This window comes from Syngnathus scovelli, chromosome 18, assembly GCF_024217435.2.
Source record: "Syngnathus scovelli strain Florida chromosome 18, RoL_Ssco_1.2, whole genome shotgun sequence".
Classification (NCBI taxonomy): domain Eukaryota; kingdom Metazoa; phylum Chordata; class Actinopteri; order Syngnathiformes; family Syngnathidae; genus Syngnathus; species Syngnathus scovelli.
In genome coordinates, this window is record NC_090864.1 from 7,988,608 (window position 1) to 7,999,496 (window position 10,889).

At 41.7% G+C, this 10,889-nt stretch overlaps 1 long non-coding RNA gene across 1 annotated transcript in view; it reads right to left on the reverse strand.

Moving 5' to 3' along the window:
- The window catches only part of LOC125985906 (uncharacterized), a 125,454-nt gene extending 119,884 nt beyond the window's left edge, over positions 1 to 5,570 (reverse strand). Inside the window, exon 1 of the long non-coding RNA XR_007487486.2 lies at positions 2,940 to 5,570. This is a non-coding gene — a long non-coding RNA (uncharacterized lncRNA). The remainder of the gene's footprint in view (positions 1 to 2,939) is intronic.
- Positions 5,571 to 10,889: the final 5,319 nt, after the last annotated feature.

A 10,889-nucleotide genomic window follows, 5' to 3' on the forward strand; every position in this document is an offset into this window, starting at 1 on the left:
TCTTAATGAGTGACGAGATTTTTATGAACAATTTTTGTTTTGAATGGACTTGAGCAGGACCAAAGATGTCCAAGTTCTACTAACTACGCCTTTTTTGTTCCTAAATCTAAGCCAGTACGGTCGAGTAATAATTTTCCAATCGTCCATCAACTGCCTGTCAACGTGCGGTTGGCAATATATTGATGCGTGTGGGCAAGAATTAGAAATGGGATGGATTGGTCTTTTAAATGGACTAATTTTCAAACGGGCTGCGGTCATGTCAGCTAAACGCCCTTTAGCTCTGACTGTTAAGCATTCCTCTTTTCCGTATGAGGGTGGCCACAGAGTGACAAGGGCCACCCTGTAGCTCCGCCCTTGAATCGGGTGAAGAAAAAAACAATCGTGCATTTTGGCTTTTCCATTCAGTTTAGCAGTCACTTTTATCCTCTTGATGAAGACTAGGAAAATATTTTAGTCCAACATTAACAACATTCTCCCAAGTAGATCTTCAGTATTTTTCCCTGAGGTTTGAAAAACAAATCCGAGTCCTCCCAGGTTAGTAGCATCTATCAATAAAACAAAGGGTAGATTACACAGCTGACTAGCCAGGAGCCATCTTTTCGGAGGCAAGAGAGAGAGAAAAGATCGGGAAATTGTAAAAGTTTGGTTGTTTTACTTCCTCGCCCATGCTATGCAGCAGCTGTAAACGCAGCCGTCAAAACAAACGTGGGATGCCAAGGGCTATTCTTCTTTCCGAACACGCCCGGCACCACCTATGCACACAAACACAAACCTCAATCACGACAGCTACCGGTCTGTAATAACCCTCGGTGGCAGGATGGAAGTCTGATTGTGTTCCATCTATTTGTGCATTGGAGGTTGGTCATGTGGATTCAAACACAAATAATCTAGTCATGAACGTTCATGTTTGATTTAGGAGCAGGCAGACTTTGGAATTTGAGTCCTCGATCTCAGCCAGCCGGATAATAGAGACATCGGAAATGTGATTCCTGATCCAGAAGGAAGATTAGAATCATTAACTTTGCTCGGTGTGAGGACTCAAGTAGTTGACCCAATGGAGCAAACGACAGCTGCAAGGAGAGGCTAGCTAGCAAGTCAGCCACTAAAAAAAAAAAAAACGACAAATGACATCCAAGTTCCAAGTCCACTCAGGACCTATACGAGTAAACTTTTCCAGTCCTGCTGCCCACCCCACCCCACCCCACCTCCTCCTCTCCCCTCCTATCCACCTCTTTTCTTCTTTCTCTTCACATGCTTTTACAGTGAGGTACGCTGAAAGCTCTCTTTGTTGCCACGGTCTGTGGCGTTTGAATGGTACCAAACAAGCGCCCAAGTGCACCGAGCCCCCAAGACGGCCCGCTGAATAGAATTCTTCCCCTGACTTCTCCCTGGCCGAGCGACAATGACTGGGACCACTCCTTTCTAGTTGGGCCCGCACTAATGGCTAAGACAATATTTGCTGGAATGAGGGGGATTTAATTTGCATTCAGGCTGTCTCCATTTCTTTTCACAAGACTTTGGCCTGCTCAGTTCAACGGTGCCGCAGCCTCTGAAACTACACTGCCGATTTTGCTTTGATTTTTTTTTTTACCCCCACCACCTCTACACAGTCAGACCCCCAAGCCAGGTTTTTTTTTTTTTTTTCCCCTCAATCCTTAGTTCTTGCAATTTAAAGTGGAAAAAGAACAGGCATCTGGGTCTCTGGAAAAGAACAGGTGTGACTTTCTAAGATTAAACTGCTCTTACATATCTAATTCCTTTTTTTGATGTATGCAAATGTTTTGCATTGATTTTAAGATCCTCAGGTGGAGTTCTTTTTTCATATCAATCTTTTTTTGATTTTGAAGGCTCCCGATGAAAGCGTTAGATATAATATGTTATCTTAAATTGATTGTGTTGTTGCCGGCACAAATCGGGCTTGGACGACCAAAATAATTGGTAATTAAATATTTCGGGGGACGGTGGTTGCTTAGGGTTGTAAGAGAAATAAAATCAGCGAGCAACAAAACAAGCTCTTATTCTGACTGGCAGAGGAAAGAGGGTTGTGATGTTGTGATCGGATAAATTGCGTTCTTCTTGCAGGATTATTGAAGTCCTTCAAAGCACAACAAGATCAAACTAAACACCATATTATTCATCCATTTTATTTTGTCATAATAGAAAATAAAATATGTGCCTGAGGATTGTTACCATAGAAATCCCCTGACTAAATATTTGCGCATCAATTACATTATAGAACATTTCATGTTTTGTTTTGTTTTGTTTTGCCGGTCAGTGCAACTTAAAGACTAATAAGCGGAGCATAATATTGAAAATTTGAAAGCCGTGGAATTTAATATGTCAATTTACTAGCAGAAACTGGAATAATAAAATGTTTTTGGGGATGTCAGGTTACGCTTAGTTTACACAACAGGGGTGAACAGAAAAATGAGCTCGGCATCAGAGCAAAAACAAAATAGGCATGCTTTTGTTATTATTTAAAGCGTATGTCATGAGCGACAACAATTCCTGATTTGGTTCCGCCAACACAGCGAGAAGCATTTTTTAAAATATTTCCTGCTTGTAGTAAACCCCTAACAAAAAAAACAAAAAAAGTCCCTTCAAAACTGATGGCCTAAATTTTTCTGGCTCACCAAAGCAAATTCATTTTGTTTTAACTTCAGGTATCTTACCAATTTATTTTCACTCAATAGCTGTGCCCTTAATATTTCATGACGCTTTCATATTCAGTTTGTTCCTAAAATCATATTTACAATAAAAGGCAGTTGTGTACAATATGATGAGATGATGTCATCAGGCTCTCTGAAAGAAACCATAAATTTGACACTCTTGCTTTAAAGTGGCCCTTTGACTTGTTGGTAATGACAAGTTTGAAACACTCAGCAGCCCTCCTGTAAAGATTTTTCTTTCTGGAAAAAATAAAAAAAATACACACTCACCACGTTCCTTTGATTCAAATTTGTCCTTTGGGGTTGCAGCACGTCGTTTCTGCATTTTGAGTAGCAAACTGCAAAACGTCACTGTTTTGAAGACATCTTTCAGAAGGCAAAGTCTTCTTCTGTCGAGAGGTTTGTGCCATGGGTACACGCAGGGGGGGGAGGTAAACAGACATTTGACAGTGCCGTTTGCTCACTGCAATAAAGCGGTTTGTGTTTGCGTATTCCGTTTGAGGAGTCGGAGCAGGTTTTCCGTAGCCAAAAGTGTTTATTCTTTCACTCAAATTTTTAACAGTTTACGTTGGGAACACTGCTTGACCTTGTCTATGTGAATATTTATCTGTTTCTAAATAAATCCTCTGACCGCTGACCATTCCAGTGTATAGGTTGAACCACAGTTCATGGAAAATAAATCTAACGAAGAGGAACACGTAACAGCAACAGTGAACCAAACCCGACTGATGGAAAGCAGCAAGTTAAATACAAGTAAATGGATGAGACAACAAGGCACACCTGGAAAACACCTATGTGGATGGAGGAAGCTGATTGACTGACAACAAGCAGCACTAATGAGAGCAGGTGGACATGAATATAAACTAAATATTAATATAAAATATGAAATAATATTAACAGGACGCAGGTGGACATGAATATAAAATAAATATTAATATAAAATATAAAATAATATTAACAGGATGCACTTTTCCGGTAGATTCTCCCATCGACTTAACTGTGTCTCTTCATTTACTATATAGAGACATGTTGCTAGGCAACACTTCAACAAAAGTCCGCTCTCACTCATTTTTCTACGAATGGAAAAGCCCCAAATAGTCATTCATGAGCAGTCCAATTACTTTTATTGTGTTTATTAAATACAGAAATGCAAATACAATTGCTCCTTCAAAATAGATGACTTAAAATTCCCATTGTGGCCTGAAAGGTCAGGAGAGCATCTTGTCACAAAGCAGAGACACACACAGTCACACACAGGTGACCTCGGAAAATAAGAAAGAAATAATCATGCGGGGAAAAAAAGTTGAGTTGGTGAAGTAGGAGTGATGAAAGGGTGATGGAGGCCAAAAGTTTGGAAATGTGCAGTGTGTATTGGGCTCGGATCGGCACAGGAGGGGGTTCACGTAGGAAAATAATGAATGCGGCTCTCAATTTTTGCCCAGCGACGGTTTCGGACTAAGGGGGACCAAATCCACCATCATTTTTTTTTTTTTTTCCGCCCGCGGCCATATTGACTCCAGCCAGGCTGTTGGGTCTGATATGACTTCAGGCTATGTGTGAGCCAGTCCTGCCTGCCGTGTTTCTCTGCGGCCAGGTGGGTTGCAGAGTAGGGGAGGAGAAGTGGGGGGCTGTGATGGTGGTGGGTACTTTGAGTGTGTAGTTTTCCACAGGGCAAATAATCATGCCCCCATCCACCGAATTAACGAGATGAAGTTCCACTGATAACGAATGTGACAGCTTGTCTATCTGCTATGTGCCTGCTGAAGTGAGATGGACCCGCTTGTGTGTATACACACCGAATTCCAATGAAGCATAGCATAAATTCATATAAATTATCAAGAGTAAACCCGAGACAAAGAAGTGTTTTATTTTTAAAATAGCATTCCAATTGCCCCCTATATGATTATATAGTGGGGGGGGGGCACAGGTAATATATTCCCGTCAGCACTATACTTAGACAAGACAGATGTCCACCCACCACTTTAGATTCATAGTACCTTTTTTTTTTTTTTTTTTCAATTTCCGTCAATTAACATTGTTAGGTGACTTACTGTCTGATGAGCATTTTACGCAAGGTCTGCAAAAAAAAAAAAAGCCACAGTCTTCCTTTCATCTTTTCTCAGTACCATATACTTTATCTCCATTTTTAAAAAATGTGGCTGTGTATAAACTTGCATATAAACGTTCACTTTGTGTCCATTGCAAAGCCAGATGTTTAGAATTGCAAATGGCGCGTTAGGTATTTCAAAGACAGCTCGTGTTTACTAGCGTCATGTTCCAGATTATCCATTGGATAGTCAGTTGGGGAATACAACCTCACTTTCTCGCTTCGTGAGCTCACACACACACATCTGCTTCCTTGTTGCATTATAAAAGTTAATCTTATACTTTTTATCATGAATCACTTACTATCTCCTTGTCAGCATCTTTAGTCTCGAAGTTCATCAACACTATCATACAGTAGAACGTGAAATATAAAAAGGACCTCATGGGAATTTATATAGATATATAAACAAAAACTGCTTCGGGGCAGGTCTGGAGAAAAATAATCAAGATCTTAAGAAAGAAGGTGAGGCTAAGATAGTTATGTTTGCCTTCCTTGGATTGAATATTTAACAAAGCGGCTGGTTAAAATATAACACAATGTTCAAGCATCCCTATAAATATTTAACTAACTGACAAGTGTATTCATTGCCATGCGCTCTTGGAAACTGCAAAAAGACTGCAGGGAAAATATGAAGTGGGATTAAAACGTTACCCTGACCTTAAGTGTGACAACATCGCTCCCGAGTTTTCATACTTGTTTATTTTCTGACTAAAGGAAAACTACTTTAAATTGCCTCATATTTTGGCAGAGAGTGAACTAAATCGGGTACTGAGACACGTTTTTTTAATTTTTTAATTAAATAATATTATTTACTGTATTGTAATGGCAATCCAGTTAAAACAGGATTTTTTTTTTAATGCATATTCCAAAAGTTTCACATACAGATGTCAATGTTGTGGCAAAAAAAAAAAAAATCCAGTTCACACTGAACTGCAAAAATGACAGAAAACGCTGACCTATGCATGCCAGGCCTTTGGGTCACTCAACTTTTTTAACCTTTTACTATCTCTTTACCGTGTCGCCATGGAAATTTAGGATACATTCATACAACAGCACCTCAATGTTGCCCTGCAAAAACAACCGAGAATAAATCACAGCGTAAAACCAGCGAGTATTTTCAACGGCTACATACATCCTCTGTCATTTTTATTTTTTTTTAATTGCGATTAGAGCTTTGCAGCTTCTGGTTTCTCGCCTTTATGTCAGATTAGAAAATGAGCTGTTCATGAATACACAGCTGGTGAGCTTCATTCCGCAACATCAGTCCCGGTGTGGTTTTAAACCCGTTCAGTGAAGGTAAATAGAGTAAATACAGACAGACCTTGCAGCTGCTAATGTACTTAGTGTTAGCGGTAAACAAAATGAGATTACCGCGGAGGGAAGGCAAACTCCGAATTTGATTTACTCAGCTTAGCGTAAACAGCTTGTCAAACTGCTGCTGTGCTGCAGTGAAATGTGTATTTGACTAACAAGCAGTCTAAGTGTTTTTGGTGCTTTTCATAAAGTAGATGAGGGAATTGTCAGTGAAATTGGATGTGGAATGTGTGTCGACATATTTTTTTTTTGCCCCAAATATTTTATATGCTTTGTGGCACAGTTTTAAAATATCCAATCCTATTCACGAATGACAACTTCTCTTTTTATGACGATAAATCAGATTTTTTTTTTTTTCCAAATTAGAATTTATACGTTCTCTCCCCAATCCGATGACTACAGCAGTCAAATTATTTCTCCATCTTGCTGTCAGGCAAAAAGATTTCAGTGTCTCCCCCTCTCTCATAAAAGAAAGGCTAATTGCATGTCATTGATTCAATGCCTAATTTTAATGGCCAGGAGAGGTCATTTGTTCACTCTGTCTCGGCTGTCTTGATGATGAGATTGAGGATAAAAGATAAAACTCTAGAGTGAGATTGTAGGTGGGAGAAAAGTGGCTCTACTGTAGATAATGTTGCTATATTCTATTCTTTTGTCCTTTCACCCTACCCAGATGGTTAAAATTGCCGTCCAACTCCTGAGCCGATAATTGGAAGTACGTCGAGAAGACGGGAAGTAGTTTGAATTACATTCGACTGCTCCTAAAGGGACCAGACAGGATGTTCCAAAGACAAATTTCCATCAACCGATACAGTCAGGTTTGGCACGCTAAGTTAACGTGGATAATGATCATAACATTCCTGAAGTCGTCATTCTCGGTTGAACCTATAGTGGGCAGTAGTGAGTTTAGCGTTACCAAAAAAGTGATGCGGGATATTTTAGTCGGTGGTGCAACATTTGAATGATTTCAGGTGCAGTGGACCACCACTCAGCGTGCCCCACCCAGATTGGTGGTTGATGAAGGCATCACCCCCCCACTTTTTTTTTTTTTTTTACAATGAGAGCACTTCCTCCAGGCCTAATGGCCTCTGAGCTTCGGCTTTTGTCCCCTGATTAGCCAACCTATTGAAGGCTCAGCCCCCTAATTGCACGGCCTGTTTAGCAACCCAGCATTACAGTGAGTATTAATGAGGCACAATTACTGCGCCCAGGAAATCTCCCAACCCGGTCCACTCCATTTTGACGAGCTACCCCAAAAACCTCCTTGAGTGTAGAATGCAGCCTGCTCTGGAGCAAAAAAGAGAACACACACACACACATTGGGGGGGGAGAGAAAAAAAATACATGTATTTATTCGAAGCCATCTCATAATTAGGCCCTAGAGTGAATGACGGCCGATTGAGTGCGTGAGGAAGGCGAGGGGAGAAAGAGGAAGGGAGGTGAGGGGATGGCGAGAAAGCAGCATTCAATAGTGGAAAAAAAAAAAAAAAAGCTACAGATACAAAAGGTGGAAGAATGACAGACACATGAGTGAACCCTGCTTAGAGAAATGAGGAGACAGAAAGATGGATGAGGGGGAGGGAGGGAAGTGGAGTGGGGGTGATGTTGCCATGCAGTTGAGGGGGGTCAGACACAGATTAAAAGCTACAGTTTAGTCACGTATCATATTTTGGCGCCGCGGCTTTGTCGGAAATCTACAAGGTGGGAGCAGTGACTGGAAAAGGTGGGGCGGTAAGCTCCTGAGTCCGTTCCACTGGGGGAGCTGAGGGATTTTTCTCTTGCATTTTATCCACCTTACACACACAATGAAATTTGAAACAATGTCTCGCTCTGTTTTTTTTTTTTTCTGCAGAGGCTGAAGGAGGAATAATTGCCAAACCTCAACGGCAATGCGGTCATTAATGAAAACCCACCGACAAGAGAGCTTCCATTTATACCCCAGAAGTTTTTTTTTTTTTTTTTTTTTTTAATTCAACCAATGGACCTGCAGTATAAATCCAATTCCCAGTGTGAAAAATTCGATCCACTTCCTGAACAAGAACGGACCGGTCCATAGATGAGATAAGACAGAAGTGGAAATATTCCGCCCGCCTGTAATTAACATGGACGTCTCACTCACTCATCAGCATTCCGTCTACGGCACTTTTATGAGGAGACGTGCAGCAAACACACACGGAATGATTCCTCCGCCACTTGGGTAGATTGTAAATGCAAACCAGTGAGGTGAGAGCTCCTCGAGTTCTTCGCTTCGGCCAAGATTAGCCTCCATAAAGAGGATTTTCTACTTTTTGCAACTAGACATTTCAGGAATGTTCATTGGGGCTTTTCAGTGCATTGTGTTTACTCACCTGTCAGTCTGTTTTCTTTCACTGAAATCCCCCCGCACACCTCAGCCACCACACACACACACCACGACCAAGTTTGTCGGCGTTGACAGCGGAAAACGTGAGTACATTAGTCTCATGCGATCTGCACTCGGGAGCCTGTCTGTCTCAGCTCAGCTCAGAGCACTTCACCTGAATGGCCTTTGTTTCCCCGTGACCCCCCTTAGAGCGGGTCGCAGCCCGAAGCCATTCCACCCCACTGTGGCCCTCCTCAGGTTTCCCTCTCCCAGAGATATCCGGGGGAAGAACAGAAGAGGATCACGACAGGGAGATGTAAAAAGAGAGGTTAGAGGCTCAGGTGAGCTTAGCGTGTAGCTTGTCAATCACACATCATACGCCATCGCTCAGGGGAGGTTCTTGCCTTCCACTCTAGTGGCCCATCTTCTCAACCTCAGTCAACTTTGAATGTCATTCAAGTCAGCACCCAGGCTCAAACCCGAGAATTACATTATGTGCGATTCATGAGGCCTGACCTTACTACTTTTTCGACAAGATACTTTTTTACAGCGATCAATAAAAATCTTGGCAGTTGAAGAATAAACACCACTTTTATGATAATGGACATTATCACCCTTCATTGTTTATAAAAAACAGAAAATGACCATGATAGTGTTTATTTGCATTATTTGGCAACTCATCATTATAAATTCAAATTAATTATTCATCTAGAAATGACACGGTTGTCAGTGTTTGTTTGAAAGGCGGGGGAGAGCTTGTCGAGATAGCGAGGCCTTTCTGTTTGTGGAAGGATGGGGGGGCAGAAACCGCACGCCAGATAAGGTCAATCACGTCCCACTATTTGGCCTTGGGGATTTATCTCTAGCTTGTACACCGTCGGCGAGAGATTCACTTTATGTGAACTTGGAGTGAAGGTTGAAGCAAAGCGGGGAAATAACATTGTTTACATACATAATTATGTTTTAATCAGACTGCTAATGAGCACTATAAGATGCCCAGGGTAGCTCATCAGGGGCATCGCACGGCCTCTGATGTGCATAACAAGAACAATTCCGGACTTTAAACGAGACGAGCCCAGCCCGAGTTGCAAACTCCGCAAGGCCATTTGCGTTCCACATCTGCTCCGTTCATCCCACCCTCTGCTCGAGTGTTCCCGATTCCCTACCTTGCCATTTTCTGCCACTCTCACTTTCCCTCCTTCCGTCTGGCGGCCATCCTCGCCCGTGCCATCTGTTTCTCCCACACGCAGACCAGACGGGCGGTCTTCGAGAGAGAGAGCAGAAGAGGGGATGAGGGAGAAAGATGAAAATTAAAAGTAAGCATGCTTGGAGACATTGGAGTCATTTACTGGGTGCTGGCAAAGAGATATGACCAAAATAAGACGTGTAATGAATTCAAAATGAGCTAATTTGAAACTATCGCCAGTTCTACTCAAATGAAGATTCTAGGCAGCCAGAATGAGTCACAGCTCCTTCCTCCATCGAATTGATTGCATATATTTTAATCATGTAAGAGTTATTTCCAGATTTTGTAGTTCCTGCATTATATTATTGTTTTTCATACTTGCCATGAGACAGCAGCAAGTCTCAAAAGATTATAAAGTCGGTCAAGAATGTTGCGGCACATGTCCTGACAGGAATTAGGAAGTGAGATGAGATCTTCTGGACCGGTTCCTCGACACATTTAGAATCCTCCTCCTCCTCGTCTGCAAAGCTCTTAGTGGTGTCTGAAAGTACGTAATACCTTCATTAAAAAGTGCTTGGTCACTGTTTGGTCCAAGATGACCTTAGCTTGTGTTAGACTGGCTGTCTGCCCTTTAGTTTAAGAAAAAAGACTTCTTTTTTTTAAAATGTTTTTTGGGGCAGTTACAATTCAACAACAAGTGGCGAAGTAAACAAGTGGCTGGACCAGAAAAATCAACAACCAAGAATTTGACCGTATCTGCATGCAAAGTATCAAAATATAGGTCAAGTAAAGAGTAAGAAGTCAAATCTATCACATAAAGAGGGATTTTTTTTTTCTTGTCCCGCTTGTCAGTATTAAAACAACGTAATACAAATGTGTCTGCATTTCCTGAGCAAACGGAATCTCAGCAAATCTTCCTGAGCGGAGAGAACAAGTTGCACGCTGTTTTACAAGAGGGGAGATAAATCTGTCAAGAGTGTCAAGTAGCAGGCGTCAAGGCAGCCAAAAGCAGACTGCTGCTGCTGCTGCTGCTAGCTGGCCAGATTCTTGTGGCATCAGATGGCTGAAAATGCCAAACAATCACACACAAATCGGCACACTCAAACTTGCTTGGCTTCGGGGACTGCAGCCAAAAAGCAGTCAGAATTTTGGCTGAGGCAGCATGGGCCAGATACCCCCCCCCCCCTCCTCCTCTCCCTTACAAACAATGTTGTGTTTTAATTAATTTTCAAGTGAGCACAAAGTAAATCACTCAAGATTTCAGTAAGAATC